This window comes from Parasteatoda tepidariorum, chromosome 1, assembly GCF_043381705.1.
Source record: "Parasteatoda tepidariorum isolate YZ-2023 chromosome 1, CAS_Ptep_4.0, whole genome shotgun sequence".
NCBI lineage: Eukaryota > Metazoa > Arthropoda > Arachnida > Araneae > Theridiidae > Parasteatoda > Parasteatoda tepidariorum.
In genome coordinates, this window is record NC_092204.1 from 58,550,028 (window position 1) to 58,567,643 (window position 17,616).

Sequence of the window (17,616 nt, forward strand, 5' to 3'; positions counted from 1 at the left end):
AGGATAATGCACCATGTCATAAGGGTCGAATCGTCATGGATTGGTTCGAGGAACATTCCAGTGACTTTCAAGTCATGTCTTGGCACCCAAATTCACCTGACCTTAATCCAATAGAGCATTTGTGGTCCTACTTGAAAAACCAAATTCCTGCTGCCACGCTACCCCCGCGCAATGTGAGGGAATTGCAGGACCAGTTGGTGAGGGCTTGGTACCAGATACCTCAGACTACCTATTAGCACCTTGTGTATTCAATGCCACTGCGGGTGCTAGCAGTTTTGAGGGCTAAAGGAGGTCCTACATGTTATTAGCAGGGTGGTCATAATGTAATGGCTCTTCGGTGTACAGTAAAAAGGAGTTTGCTCAACGGAAAATGAATGAAATATTGTTCGAGGCAAAACATTGTTCATTTTTTAACCATTGTTTAGATAATTTTTCCCTGAGTTTTCGTGGGACCATACTTTTGCGCTTCCCTGAGGTTTGACGGTTGAATACGGTTTCAAATTGTGCTACATTTATTATTTATTTATTTATATTGTGGCGTATTGATTAAAAAAATATGATGACTTATTAGTGGGAATGAAAGTTCATGCATTTAATTAGATTTTTTTAAAAAATTTTTAATTAAAAAAATAAAAAAACGACGAAGTATAAGTTAAAATTTGTATTACTCAGAACAGCTATAATAAGCTCTATAAGCTATAAGAATAAAAACGAACTTTCAGGAAAAGCGGTGCATAGCTGAAACATGATATCACAATTTTGAACTAATAATACGTGCAAAATTATTTAGGTATTATATCGAGCTATATTTTCACTCAATTTGAGTTACTGTATCTCACTGTTAGAAATTCCTAAATGTTTAAATAACAATTTATTTAGTGGATGTTTTTCTTTTAATATTTAACCAAAACAATAGAAAAAAAATAAATAAAAAAACAGATGGTATTCTAACTTTTAACTAATTCTGAGAAACAGAATTTTACTTCAATCAAAATCAGCTACAACTAGGCCCACAGCCGATGCAAATTGTGTTTATGTTCTTCAAAAGACGGAAACAATTTTTAATTCATATTTTATTTTCTATCATCGGATTTTTAAAGCGGCTGCTTAATAATCTTATAGTCATAAGTGTGTGGTAATCATCACTAAGGAAGTCACTCTGATCCTCGCTGCTGGATACAGACTTTAAACGAGGAAGACGAGAGTTTATGACCGGCTGAACTGGGATCCGAATCCCAGGGTTGACACGGCAATATTTGCGCTATTCCTTCACCACAACAAGAAATTTTAGTGACTTGCACTCCTCAATTTGTGACCCTGGACTACTGGAATACGACATTCTCAATCACGCATAGATGGGATGCCTCAGAGCTGCTATACAAAAGAATTTAGTATTTCATATCTCTCACGATCGATGATAACAGCAGATGAACTATAAAAGAAACATTTATCCGTTCACTTGACAAAACACAACTCAATCACAGCCTAGTACTAATGCCCGTTACCTAACGAAAAGCCTATCCTGACCTAAGGTCAAAGTCCAGTTAAATTTCATTTTTACGTATTTAAAATCATACTGGTTATTTTGCATTCACGATTTTCTAACCATACCAATCATAAACGGTTTCAAACCCATAAAGGTAAGAAAAATATTCCTAACCTTGAAAAATTACAGTTAATTGTTTGGATGTTCTGCGGTCGTTTATTTTACAGTAATTTTGAGGATGAAAATTCTAACAGTAATCAAGTTTAAGAAATGCGATTATCTCGCGTGGGCTTATATTCAAAAAATTGTAAACAATAACTGGCTCAGTCGGGTTCATATTAAAAGTCGTCGCGCTTGGGAAGGTTCGTACTCCCGAGTCTATAATTAATAAGCATAAACCGCAGTGGCTCAGGGAATTAAGCGTTCGGCTCTCAATGAGGTAACCCAGGTTTGAATTCCAACGGTGGCTGGTTATTACGAATTCTGCTCCCGGCCCACTCCGACTACACTGAGGACGGAAAAATATCCTCAGTGGTAGATGGATCATGAGTTAGAGTCCCCTTGCGATCGGGCTAACCGAGGGATGTTTCGGTGGTTTTCTTCTCTATGTAACGCAACTAGGGATTAGTTTGATCGAAAAATCATCGAAGGGTAGTTTGTCCTGACGCTTGGCCCAAGAGTACGCTTGTCTTCTGGGGTTAGGTTCAAAATTACAAGGCTACGGAGTTGAACATAAATAGTCGTAAATTCAGAATTGGGACGACTGTTTGACTCTTATAAAATAAAATAAAAGTAATCAGCATTACTTTTTTTTAAGAACTGAGTAAATTAGTTAAGGTAGAATTTAGATAGAAGAATTATAAAAAGAGAAATAATTAACATAAATTATAAAAGATAAAACATTAATAAAGCTATTTTAATAATAAAAAACTTGAACGTATTGTTTGAAAAATTAATTACTTTTTGTTTCTAATACATTCAAAGTAAATAAAATCGATACTTTAAAATTCATTCCATACCTGCAGTTCGCAAAATTAAAATGAATAAAATTCTAAAGGAAAGCGTATGGTTCATTGTTCTTAAATAAACTGTTCATTTTGCAATATAATTATGAAATTGAATTCACAATTTACTCTTTTGTTGTTGTTCACGAAGATAAAACAATAGCATTATAATGCTTTCATACAAATTTGGATGAACGAAGTATAGAAAATAAACATATTTAAACGGAAATGATGTATTTTATTTTAAATATATGAAACATTTCTTGCTAAATCGTGATTTGTTTATTTTTGTTCTTATTTTTTTCTCCATCTATTGTTTTCTGAAAGAGAATAATTTTCAATTTATCCTTATTTTAATTTTAATTTTTATTTTGAAAGTATTAAAACAAAAAAAATACATTTGTTTTCTACTATTATGTATGATAGCTAAAAACTACTATTATGTATGATAGTTAAAAACTACTATTATGTATGATAGTTAAAAAAAAAAAAGTATATTAGATTAATGTTAAGAGAAAAATTTACTTTGTTCATTATTTTTTGAGAAAAATAATAATTTTGGTTTTGGAATTATAAGTTAAAAAAAGGTGAGGGAATTTCTAGAAAAAATCGAGATTACAGATGTTTATAAATAAATAAGGAAAATTTTGATAAATAAATACAGGTATAAATCAATGAAATGTAAATAAATAATAAGCAGACATAAATAAACAAATGAAATTAAATAAATACATAAATACATTTCTCGACTTCATCTTTGAGAGGGGTATCTATTAACATCCCTGATTTTGAATCATGGGTCAAACCTCCCCAACCGGCCTTTATGTATACACATTATAGCGTATAGAAAAAAAAGTAAGTATAAGGCCTTCCGTTTCTAAGACTATTAATCTAATTGCATAAAGAACTCAACTTAGTTTATGAATATATTAATGGTAAATGGTACAGGCAAGAACTTGCAGCAAAAGTAATTACTTTTCTGAATGAACAGAAAATACATGTAATACATTACTAGTAATACATTACTAGTAAATATCTGATCAACAGAATCAACATAGGATTGAGCAGTTTTTTGCTTATTAGCTAAAAAAATATTCATGTATAGAAAAGATAAGGTATTAGAGTAAACAGATAGGGTAGATATATTTTTCTTTTCATTTGCATTCGTTTTTAAGTTTTCGTTAGTTCTTTGATGTATTTACATTAATAGCAAAAGACGTTCCTGCAACAGTGACCAAAGGCGTGGTTGTGGCAAGCATTGCGCACAAGCTGTCTTTACTTCTCAGGCAAGCTGGCACCCATTGATCTGAAGCTGGATGGGCTTCAAGCCGCCACTGGGGATCGAACCTCAGTTCTTCACATTGACAATTCAGTGCCTTAACCTCAGAGCCATTGTGACTCAATTACATAAATATCTTAGTTGTTGTTGTTCATTTACGTCGCACTAGAGCTGCACAATGGGCTATTGGCGACCGTCTGGGATACATCCCTGCCCTGAGGATGATCCGAAGACATGCCATCGCAATTTTGATCCTCTGCACTCTGCAGAGGGGATGGCACCCCCGCTTCGGTAGCCCGACGACCTGCGCGCGAAGTCGAGCACATTATGGTAGACAGTTTAACGAGGACCAGTACCGCACACCCTCGATCCCTACGCAGACTAATCCAAATGGTCACCCACCCGCACACTGACCTCAGCCAGTGATGCTTGACTTCGGTGATTTGTTGGGAACCGTGTCTTAACGACTAGTCCACTGCGGGACCATAAATGTCTTAGATAATTTTCAACTTTATTTTATTTTATAAATAATTTATTTGAGGTTTGTCATAATCCCTTATAGCATGTGTATATACCCCTTGTGCAGTCGGTGTTTGGTAACTCAATTATTTAAAACTGGTAACTATATCAATTTATTGTTAATGCAAATTCGCATTTATTGGGTGTGCAAAAAATTTGCATCAACCAAACTACAGTGATGTATGAGAGAATCAAAATTGCAGGCAGTTAATAAGCTTTAAAAATAAAATTGACAGAAAAAATACCCATTTAATTTCAACACAAATGTGTTACAAAGCTTTTATTGAGACACTTTCACCCCCTTTTTTTTTAATAAAAATTTAAGTTTGATAGACAAATTTTGTTTTTATAATTACGTTTGATAAAAGAAAAATCATTCATACAATATTTTATTTGCGTAAAAAATGTTTATGATACAAATGACTGATTTTCATCACGAGTTAAACGGGAAAGAAAAAAAACGAAGTGATTTCGTGGAAGTATCCAGTTTCTGTTGCCCTTCCACGGTTCTTAGAATCCATCAGCTGCATAAACAAAAACAAATCCGTCTATCATATTATCCCTCACAAATTTGCCCCACACTTGTTTTTCCCTCATTCCTCATAGATCATTTATTTTTCAAGGTCAAAATGTCAAAGCTTTCTTGGACATAATCAATCAGGGATATAAGATCCCTCAAAATCCCCCAACAATTTCTCACTTCTCGTTCCTGGAAATTTGATAACTGGAAAACAGATAAATTTCTTATTTTTCTTCTGTCTAGCACGGCTGATGAGAAAACATCATGCTGCTGATTAAATATTTTAGGTTTAGTACTTATTTGAGCTCTTTTGTTCTAAATTTCTGAATGCGTTGAATTTTTAAAATCGCGTGAAATTGCTGCACCCTTAATACGGTGCTAAGTTGGACCCTATAATGGTATATCTTGAATTTAATTACTCGATGGTTGAAATTGAACAGATTATGGGTGAAATTGAACGGAAAAACTGTTCAATTTAAAAGGTTACATCGAATTTGTAGATAATTATGGTTAAAAGTTAAAACACTGATATTATAGTTTAATGTGGAACTTATTTTGTTTTTAAAAATATTCATTGAATTCTCATTATTAGATCAGGAATTCCCAAATCGCAAGCCTCGCACCGGAGGTAAAGCATCCGAAAAAAAATGATAGGAAAAAATCACCATGTAATCTTTGATCTGAAAATATCCCCATTAGTAATAAATTGAATTTAACAATCTATTAAATTCGGGAACCAGAAATTAACGTAATTAAACATTTATTCGAATGAAATGAGATTTATTTTTTAATTAATTGATATTATCAGGATTAATTCAAAGTTTATGGACAGAAATTTTAACTACGGCATACTATTTAACAAAATGATTAAGACTCTTAAGCATGGTGGTACAAAAATATATAAATATATTTTACTTTAATACTTCATAAATAAAATAGAAAATTATGATTTGATATTAGCATTCATTTAATAATAATATTATCACTTTCTAGGGATTCGGTGAAAATTTGAATTGAATATAAGTCGGAGTTGGACATTTCAACTACCACGTAAACAGCTCTGCACTGTAAAAAATTCCGGATGAAATTACGATTAAAAGAACCGGATGCCGGTACTTTTTATCGTAAAATCCACGGAACAAAAAATTTGATATTCCGTAATTTTTACTGAAATAATTACTTTAAAATCACTGAATTACTATAATTAAATGAATGCCGTAAAAATTACGGTATAATATTTTACAGTAAAAATGGATTTTATGGATGATTCATCCAAAGGGCTGGTACTTTATTCCGCAATTTGATCAGTGTTTTATGCATTGCGGTTAACACTGTGTTGCGACACTCTTTTCAAATAATGAGTAAATGGAAAAAATGAACAACTGTTCATTTTTCCGTTTACTCATTATTTGAAAACAATTCGAAAAAAGTTTTAACGTTAACTATCATAAAATCTTTTTATTTAAAAGCTGAAATATTATAACCATTTTAGAAAAGACAATCGCTTCAATACATTCAAACATAATATATTAATTTCCCCCAAAATGTTTTGTTATTTATTACTTTTTCTTTTGCCGTAGCCCAATTTTACTAAAAATTGGGGTCACTAACTTTTTTTTCTTGTTAAAAAAGGATTTAATTAAAAAAATTGAAATAAAGGCAAGTGCTTATTTAAATAGGTTAAGGCAACTCTTGTTGTTTTATACGTTAAGCGTAAAAAAAAGCACTGTATTAAAAGCCCATCATTAGTAATTAAAAGAATTTAATAACTGATTGAAATTCAGGACTTTAAGCCAGATTTTTTTTTTTATCATTATTATTTTTTATATACAACAGTCGTTGAACAGCCGACCCAATTTTGGGTTTACGATTACCAATGTTCAACACTGTAGCCTTGTAATTTTATACCCGATCCAGAAGACAATTAATAAAGTCCATATTAGATAGGGTGACCAGACGTCCCCGATTTCCGGGGATTGTTCCCGGCGAGGACCTCGTGTCCCCGGTCTGTTTCCGTCCCCGGTTTTGTCCCCGGTTATAAAATTGAAAAAATTTTGTGTAAAATATTTGATAAAAATATGTTATATGTAATTTTTATTTTCTCAAAAATTTTCATACAAATTAATGTAAGCATTGAAAATTAAATGTAAACTAGTTTTTAAGAATGCACTATAACTTATACTACAGAAATTTTGGAACACATAACTTTAATATCTAGTTATGTTTACATTTTTACTNATATATTAATTTCCCCCAAAATGTTTTGTTATTTATTACTTTTTCTCTTGCCGTAGCCCAATTTTACTAAAAATTGGGGTCACTAACTTTTTTTTCTTGTTAAAAAAGGATTTAATTAAAAAAATTGAAATAAAGGCAAGTGCTTATTTAAATAGGTTAAGGCAACTCTTGTTGTTTTATACGTTAAGCGTAAAAAAAAGCACTGTATTAAAAGCCCATCATTAGTAATTAAAAGAATTTAATAACTGATTGAAATTCAGGACTTTAAGCCAGATTTTTTTTTTTATCATTATTATTTTTTATATACAACAGTCGTTGAACAGCCGACCCAATTTTGGGTTTACGATTACCAATGTTCAACACTGTAGCCTTGTAATTTTATACCCGATCCAGAAGACAATTAATAAAGTCCATATTAGATTAAAGCTACCAAAATGGCGTTGTCTCTGGGTTTTGTTACACATGGTTAAAATATTCTAATAGTGAATTTTTCCGCACAATGAGAACATTCGGGTGCAGGTTTTTTTTTATTAAGAGTTGTTTAGGGGTTATTCGAGTGAGACCAATTTACGATTTAATAGAGAATATTTAAAAAAAAATAATATAGAAGAATTAATTAACAGTTTACGAAAAAGAACTTTTTCCACTTCATACGCTGTAAAATTTTTTAGAGTCATTCAACACTAAAACTGGGGACAACAACTACTTAACACCAAAATGGCGTAGTGAAACGCCGTACATGTTCTTTTACACTACTTAGTTCTACGCATGTTCTTTTACACTACTTAGTTCTACCCATGTTCTTTTACACTACTTCGTTCTACACACGTTCTTAGTGTAAAGGAGCCGCCACTATTTTTGTTATTAAGCAAAACAAAACTGTATAATTACAGTAAGATATATTTCACCCAAGAGATAGTAAAACTATTTTCACAATATAATATAAGATAAGAAACATTGATTTGGAATGCATCTATACACTAATTTTTAAAATAAAATTAATTTATGAATCAAACATAGGCGTGGTACGGAGAGAATATTTAGACGAAATTGAGCGACGCTTAACAGAATAGAAATGGATAGAAATTATACATCATGAAATCATTTAATACAGTTTACAGAGATTTAAAAATTAAAATATAATTATCTTTATTACACAACTAAAAGCATACATACATGTTTTAACGAACTTTTGTTTCTGTGGATGAATACCAGAGTAGAAGACATCAACAAATTCTCGCTAGCTTATTCTGGATTGCAAACAAACTTCTGGCGATATTCAAAGCGCTCCAACATTGGTGTTTCCGGAATCGGAAATAATTTTCGCATTGTGTGAAAGCGTGAAAGATTGGTGCAAACTTATTCAATTCTAAGTGTTTATATTTAAATTGCACCCTTTAAATTGCGTATAAACGCTTTATTTGGTGTAAACCTGAAATAAAGCACTCCTTCGTACAATTTTTAGAGTTGTTCAACATCCGAATATATATATATTATATTATATATATTCTGTATATATATATCCGAATATATTATGATATATATTCGGAGAGATATTACACCACAATTTTTACAGTGTGCCATTTAACAAAATGTTTAGGACTCATAATCAGTTCTAAATGTCAATAAGTACATATATTGTATTGCTATATAATGATAATATACAAATGATACTTTTTCAACTATTTATTTTTCTAAAAAAAACTGTATTAAATTGACATAATTTATCATTTTTGTTTATATTTTTAACTTATATTCAAACGTTAAAATCGTCAGAGACTATTTATAATAGACTTAATTGATACCTTATTTATAATAATATTATTATACAATAATGCTATTATATAATAATATTATGTAATAATGAATTGCATTAAAAATATATAAAGTATTGAAAGTTTCTTTTAGACAACAGCTAACATCAAATTAATCTGCGAATTTTAATTAATTATTTAAAAAATATCTAAGTACCTTCGAATAATATTTTATTTATGTTAAGTTTAGGTTTAACTGACATAATCGAATCGCACACTAAATTTATGAATTGAAATTTTTTACCCCCAGTAGGTTATTTTCGAGAGCTTTTCTTTCCGGTGCGTTTTTTCCAGTGCGTTTTTTTTTCTAGTGCTTTTTTTCCCCAGGTATTTTTTTTCTGTGCTTTATTTCCGGTGCTTTTTTTTTCTATGATTCGTTTTATACTTTGTTCTGCTTATTTGATAACTTTTTGTTCTTATTAGATAATTTTCTTAAATGTCTGAATGTGTGATACGTGGGCATGCTTTGAAAATTATTTGGATCTAGCTAATAATTTATCAGGAATAAAAATGCATCCTAAATTGCAATTTATAGTTAAGTAGTTGAGTTCCAATCTATTGTTGTTTTTAATTTAAGTTCAGGAAATAAATAACAAACGAATCATCAGATAATCATAACTTCCTTATTTTTATTCCAATAACTCTAATTTTTTTTTGTGAATCTAAAGAACATTAGTGTGTTCTTTAATGCATAGTATTTTTTTATCTGAAAAAATTTCGTAATACGAAAAGAAATAAATTTGTATGAAATTTTTTTATATGGTACAATCAGCTGCTAATTAAAGGCAAACGAGGAATAAAGAAACATTGAAACAGAAAACAACCAAGAAACTTAATTATTTTATACTCATCATTTATGTTTTTCAGCTATGATTTTGAGAATTTTTATTTGAAACTTCCAAAAGCAGCTTAGAATTGTTAAAATATTGTTAATGCAAAAAATAAAATAAAATAAATTACGTATAAAGTTATGTATTTCAATTTTTGTTTAGTATTTTAAAATTATTATTATTATTACCATTTTTGCACTCTCTTCCTTATGTTTTTCTGCATATTTTTCATTCTTCCCTTCTAAAATATATTCAGAAGGCATTTCCAATTGGAAATCCGGTGAAATTACAAATAGAAAACAGTTGGTCTTTTTTTCTTCTTTTGTCATAATTATTTTTATCAGTACTTTTTTTCAATCGCTTTTTGCTATTTCTATTGTTTTATATTGTTTCTTTCATTGTTTTGTTGTTTGTTCATTTTTTAAACTTTTTATTATGTAAAATACAACATTATTGCTATTTCTATACTATTTGATTTACGACAACGACTGAGTCTTTATACGGATGGAACAGTCAGTCTAAGAGAAGAAGTGTGCAGAATATTGCAATAATATTTACATCTATAGGGAGAAACAGAACACGCTTAAAAATGATTTCTCAAATGGAAAACAGAATAAAGGAGGTGTTGCACATCAATGATGTTTTTATAGCCTACAACAACTAACTCTTTTTACAGCTCATATTCTTCATTAAAAAAACTTTTTTTTTCCCCAACTCCTTAAGGAGGATATGTCAATCAAGTTTTAACTGAGAACAATGAAAGTACACGAGGCAGTCTCTTAAGTTTTTTTTTTAAAGCTTTCAATGATGTTTAAGAACTTGCTGATATAATTAGTTAGCAATTCTTATAAGAAATCCAAAGTGTCTTAGTGTTTACTTCAGAACTTCAATCAAGTAAAAATAATAAAAAATGAATCCTTTAAGAGATTTTTTGATTTGGGAAAATACTGTTTACTAAATACTAATAATTTAGTAAGTGGAGTCATGTGCTCATAGTATTTATAGAACTATCTTTCCACTCTAGCGAGCGCCATGAGGTTCTTCAAATATTACGTAAACACGTTTTGGTCAATTTTGGGCCTTGTCAGCAAAACTAAGAAAATCGCAAACATCATCCAATGCTTAACGCAAGAAAATTAGTTGGTTTTGAAACCCCCAAGGTTTCTACCTTAACTTTTACTGACGTAATTTAATTTTATTAGTAAAATAAACGATGTAACTTTGCGTAAAACAAAATTTATACTCACGTTCATTTTAGAAAATTTTGAGTAAAATATCCCTCAGGCATCTTTTGTAATCAATGAGGAGAATCTTGACCTCTGAAACTCCAACTCCTAGAAGAAATTCTTTTTTTAACTCTTTAAACTCAAATTCTTTTTCGAATTCCTTTTTCGACTCTTTTAACTAAATTTCAAAATTCTTTTTTAAATTCTTCTTTAAATTTCGAATTCTTTTCTCTTTAAATTCGATTCTTTAAATTAATATCTTCTTTAAATTTCGAATTGAGTCGAAATTCTTTTTTAAACTCTTTCAACTCCTCAAACTAATTTTCGAAATTCTTTTTTAAATTTTGAATTCTTTTCTTCTTAAATTCGACTCTTTAAATTAATATCTTCTTCAAATTTCGAAATGAGTCGAAATTCTTTTTTAAACTCTGTTTAAACAACTCTTTAAACTAATTTTCTCCTTCTCCAAACTTAACTTTTATTTCAAATATAAAATTTTTAAAAGGGAATTTTTTATTTTATTTTAATTTAATTATTTATTTATTTATTTATTTTTGCAATTAAAAAAATTCAACTTAAAATTTGATTTTAATGTCTGACGTTAGCATCGTCCTTTCCACCGTTATGTGCTAACGTAATATTTGAACATCTCCCGTGGAATTATTTGTAGGTTTAAGCCTATTATTATATAGTTCAAAAAAATACAAACTATGAAGGGAAAAATTAAAATATTTAATAAATATATTATTTTACAACAAAAAATCTTTTATAATTTTGAAACGAATATTAATAGTCTGTGTCTAGTCACAATTAAGAAGCAAATTAGGAATTTAGCTTCTCCACTTTGAAAACATTTCTTTATGATTTGTCTTTAAACAATGAAGTCTTTTGTGATACATCTGCATTTGAAAGAGTAAAATGATTTTTCCACTATGTCTAAATTTATACAGAAATTTTCTTCGCTAATAATAGAATTATTCTAGTGGCCCACATTTGCTTCACGTCCACGCACGACGAAAATAATTCTGGTAAAATTACCGTGCTATACGGTATTTGTTTTTAAGAAACTATTCTTTTAGTTTAACTTTTATACATTCTTTTATATATAAATAAACATACATAGAAAAAATAAATATCCATATATTTATAAAATTTAAAATAAGCGAGCAGTTTTCTAAAAATAAAAAGAGTTCCTCCCTCACCTACGCCTAAAATCAACACAACAAACTGCATTATAAAAGGTAAACACAATATTTGATATCTAAGATCGTTGATTAGTGTAATTCCTGAATAATATCTGTAAGTTAATAAGTAAGAACGAGGGAGCTAGTGTTTACAATATTTATAAATTTATCTAATATATTTTTGTGTAATTGTCAGGCATATATATTTTTAAAATTAACGTTTGGATGATATATATTTTGAATTTTTTTGTATTGAATTTATGATTTCTAGAATGGGTTCTATCCTTCCTTTTTTTTCTTTTCTTGCGAAAGCTCGTTGTGCTTTCGGATAATTAGAATTTTTTTTTTAATCATAGTCTTGCAGCTCCTAAGAAAAATATTGTCATTTTAATTCTTTTATTTACAACGTATAATTGCTTTTTTTTAATAAAGAAATCAGATCTATTTTCTGATTGACAATTGATTTAATTCTTAAAGTTGATTTCTATGAGGGATTTTAATCCTCCAAGCCCCTATGTCTGCAACATTACCTGAGGAATTTGAGAATAGGTGTATGGTATGTTCATCCTTATGAACACATTTAAAGCTTATCCGGCAAACAAACGTTATAATTCGTCAAATTATTATAACCATTTTGTTTTTTCCTCTCTTAAATAATCATTTGCGATCGCTTAAGTGCATATTTTTCTTTTACTTCATGGGTAATAAAGATTTCAAAAATATTTAATAAACGTTTTGTTTATAAAGTTTTAGTTTTTATTATAACACACGTGTAATGCTTCTCCAAATTAGAATAGTCTCGCACATTTCTTATACTTAGTAAATAGATATTGCGTGTCCTTCAATATCTTCTGCCTCCTCAGAAACATTAGATCTTAAGTGTAAGGACCGTAACGTTTATTTTTATAAATGTAAAGGAAGCGGGCTTTTGTAATATCAGCGGAAGCGGAAGATCTCAACGACTCAAGCTATTTCATTGATTTGATAGAAGCATCTCGAAGAAACTAAAGAGAACACGTTGCGTGAATTATATAATGTTCTTCAAGAAGGAAAATATATTCCTGGGCAATGGGTTCTTCTTCATTTAAGCTAATTCGGTGTTTTATTATACAGGGTATTTATAAAGTCCCGGATTCATTTTGATGTTTAATAACTCATAAAATAATAAAAATGGATTAAAATTAATAACATAAATGGTTAGATAGACTCAAAAAGTTTCATGACCCTTGTCAATGAACTTCCACGTGTGCCCTCTTCTTTTTCAGAGGTTTAAAACAGATATGGTAGGAAGGATAGAAGATGCTGCTGATTTTCTGAAGCGCATTATGTTCTCCGACGAGAACATTATGCGCTTCCTTTCATGTTTCTGGCATTATTAATCGCCATAATGTGCGCATATGGAGATCTGAAAACCCCCATGAATACCGTGAGACACAAAGGGATTCCCCAAAGGTTAATGTATGGTGTGGACTAATGCACGACCGAGTCATTGGGCCTTTCTTTTTTACAGAAAAGACGGTCTCATCAGTCGTATACTTAGACATGTTGGAAAACTTCGTATTTCCACAACTAGAACAGCTTCAGCCACATGTCTTTTTGCAACAAGATGGTGCACCACCTCATTGAGGTATCATCGTTCGTAGTTCTTTGAATGACCATTTTCCAGGAAGATGGATTGGGCAAGGAGGTCCAATTCCTTGGCCACCCAGATCACCTGATATAACACCGCTGGACTTTTTTCTTTGGGGATTTATAAAGGACAATGTTTACAGGAGGATCGCGTCGAACATTGATGACCTAAAAACCAGAATTACAACCGCAATAGCCTCTGTGGATGCTGACATGCTTGCCGCTACCTGGCGTGAAATTGACTATCGACTTGATATTCTCCGTGCGACGAAGGGGGCACACGTGGAAGTTCATTGACAAGGGTTATGAAACTCTTTGAGTCTATCTAACCATTTATGTTATTAATTTTAATCTATATTTATTATTTTACGAGTTATTAAACATCAAAATGGGTCCGGGACTTTATAAACACCCTGTATTATTAATACAGTGGCAAGGAGTGGATGTCCTGGGCAAATTTCTGGATTATATGCCCCGGAAAAGAGGAGTGTATTAATACAAACTCTAAAATCAGGGGCAAAAAAATCAAAAGAAAAAAAAAACATTAGAACGATATATATACAGAAAAATTTAAATTCATATTTTAAATTCAATTTTATGTTAATGTATGCAAAATTTATTTTTTTGTAAAGATCCAACAAAAAATCTTAAATGTTTTTTGCAATTTCCAACAAAATATTCTTTTTTGTAAAAATATTTAAAAATAATTTGCCTTTCTTATCAAAATTCCTCTAAAAATTTACCTTCATAATTAAAGTTTAATTAAAAACTTACCTAGGAATTTATTTTCATAATTAAAATTTATCTTCATATTTGACATTTAACTAAAAATTTACCTTCATATTTAAAATTCAGCTGAAAATGTAACTACATTATTAAAGTTTAACTAAAATTTTACCTTCCTTTTTAAAATTTATCTAAAGATTTACCTTCATAATTAAAATTTAACTTTCTTATTAAAATTTACCTAAAGATTAATCTTCATAACTAAAATTTTCCTAAAAATTTAAATTTATATTTGAAATTTGACTAAAAATTTACATACTTTATTAAAAATTTACCTAAAGATTCACATTCCTTATTAAAATTTACCTTCATAATTAAAATTTAATCCGAAACTTACCTTCATTATTAAAATTGTTAGAGAATCCAGTCATGATTTATTTTTCAGAAAATATTTCATTTAAGTCAAATAGTAGCAGATTTATAGTTTTAGTGTGCTTAGTGTAGGACCGTTTCTTCCCTTTACTTTTTGCACACCACTGAATTAATATGATACAAAGCATAATCATACCCTAATGTTGTATCACCAATCAGATTGTTGTTTAAAAATAAAATGTGCAAAAAAAAGTACATTTATACATACTGTTCTAATGAAATGTAAAAAATTTCGTCTGCCTCGCATCATGGCCAGTGAAAATAACCTGTAATAGTGTAATAAATCAATATTTGTAAATCTGTTGTAAATTATTTAAAATATGCAGAAGTTTTCATGAAACTTAGTAGTTTTTGATAAGCTTATTTTTTTTAAAAACGTTTGACTTTTATTTCATAAAGCACAATAACTGTAACTTTTTTTAAACTGCGTATTATACATAATCTTTTATATAATTCTCGCATCATATCAATCAATCTGAATCTTATTGACTCAAAACCTCAAAGGTTCAATTGCGTCATATGTTTCGCGGATTCATTGAAACTTTAAAATCATACGCAAAATTGAATATTTCATTTGCGTACACTTTTTTTTTACTAAATGCAATAAATTAATTTTTATTTAAATTTATAAAAAAATTTATAAATTATGTTTTAGAAAATTTATTTGAGTGAAACAATACAAAGAAAAAAATTACGACTTCATCAAATCTAATTCTCACATTTTAAGAACCATTTCTCTTATATTTCCTCTGAGATATTAAGACGGACCAGACAATGTCAAAGATAAGTTTTGTCTCCCACGACCAAAAGTTTTGTCGTCACTCAACTTATCACACTGTCAGTGGCTCACCAGTATTTTTCTTTTCTTAGCCTCCTTGATGGTCAAGCTCGCAATAATTTTAAATGCGAGCAGCTGTATTCGTCATTAGCGTGAGAAGGATTTAAAAAAGAAATTGCAAAGACGTTGCATAAATAATAGACGTTGCATGAATAAGCATTAAATAAGTTGGGAAAGACCTGTAATGGGACAAGTGACGAGATTTATGCTTGTTATTTTGGCCTTTTACATTTGTCCTTTTAAAGAGTTGATTTATCTTATTATTTACGAACAGACACTATCACTTAATACATTGTCGTTTAAAAAGTTTGCTGCTTATGAAAAGTTCCTCATAAATTTTTCAATTCATTATACTTGTAAATTGACATCTGTTTTCATAAATTTTTTTTACAAAAGTTTCTTTTTTTTTTCTTGCAAAAATTTCTAAATAAGAAAGAAAAGTAGATTTGAAAAATAAACACGGTGTGATCGTAAGTATTGATGACGACACAATGATTAAGGTATTTCATTTTAACAGAAATAAGTCGTTCTTCTTCGAAGTAGTTCCTATAAGTCCAAATTTTTTTTACCAAGTTATTTTATGATTAGCGTTTGAATGAATTTAAAAATTTTGGTAAAATTTAATCAGTTTGGGAGTTTGTTTTCAACAGTATAATTTGATTAAACTTGAAATGATTTAATAAAATAGTAAAAATGAATAAGATGTTCGTTTCGCTCCAAATGGACTTTTTCACTTTCAAAAATAGTGGCTCATATAAGGTGTATGAACAATAGGTTCTGCAATGTTCAAAAACTCTTCTGATAGTTCAAGATCGGGGAATTAAGAAAGTTACTGAATCATTACCTTATTGAAAGTTACTGAATTATTCTTTATTCCCTTGTTTTGTATTATTTATTACGAGCCAGAAATTGGAATTTAAAAATGGAGGACGTTAAGGAACTTAACATATTTTTATTTTTAAACATAAGTTGCTGTTACTAAGGTAATTAAAGCAATAACAAAGGAATTTTTGAACGGTGGATGAACGTTGTGAACATTGCCTTGCAAGTTACATTAACTATACATTAAAAAAATACCCTGGTATTTTGCTAAAATTTAATAATATAGTAATTCAATCACCTAATTAAACTGTTATACTTAGTATATAAAAATTTAGAACACAATTAAGAAAATTATCATAATATATCATTTATTTTTAAAATACTTTTACCTTTAATTGAAATTTATAAATACCATGGTGTAATTTATTTCAACTGCGAAATTTTGACTGAAACGCATTTTCACAAAATTAACTGAAGCAAAATTTAAAAAAAAAAAAGACTTTTCTATCAAAATTAATAAGGGAATTTATCATGATACAACTTTTTTTATATATGATTTTGTTCAGAATTAAATCAAATAAGTAATGTAATTAATTAGTATTTCTGAATAATTGAATATTTAATTAATTTCTAATAAATTATTAAATAACTGTAGTTTTGAATAACTGAATTTTTTAATTAATTATTAAATATCTGTAGTTTTAAATGACTGAATTTTTTAATTAATTATTAAATAACTGTAGTTTTGAATAACTGAATTTTTTAATTAATTATGAAATAACTGTAGTTTTGAATAGCTGAATTTTTTAATTAATTATGAAATAACTGTAGTTTTGAAAGCTGAATTTTTTATTTAATTATTACATAGGAGTAGTTTTGAATAGCGGAACTTTTTAATTAATTATTAAATAACTGAATTTTTTAATTATTTATAAAATAGCTGAATTATTTATTCAAAACCCATACATTATAAACTTACAACTGCTTACAGAAAGAATGGATGAGATAGTAAAAGAACGCGTTAATAGACATTTTTGCGAATTTTGATTTTAGAATATATAGGGACATG

General features: G+C 29.2%; 2 long non-coding RNA genes across 4 annotated transcripts in view; one reads left to right on the forward strand and one right to left on the reverse strand.

Annotated features, from left to right (window-relative positions):
• Positions 1-17,616, reverse strand: part of LOC139425554 (uncharacterized) — a 69,906-nt gene that overhangs the window by 29,672 nt on the left and 22,618 nt on the right. For all 3 annotated transcript variants that reach the window (XR_011636764.1, XR_011636765.1, XR_011636763.1), the window contains exons 2-3: positions 15,096-15,153; positions 10,938-11,024 (exon numbers count right to left, since the gene is read on the reverse strand). This is a non-coding gene — a long non-coding RNA (uncharacterized lncRNA). The remainder of the gene's footprint in view (positions 1-10,937; positions 11,025-15,095; positions 15,154-17,616) is intronic.
• LOC139425555 (uncharacterized) overlaps positions 1-17,616 on the forward strand; it is a 36,893-nt gene that overhangs the window by 6,874 nt on the left and 12,403 nt on the right. The gene's annotated exons all lie outside the window — the stretch shown is intronic.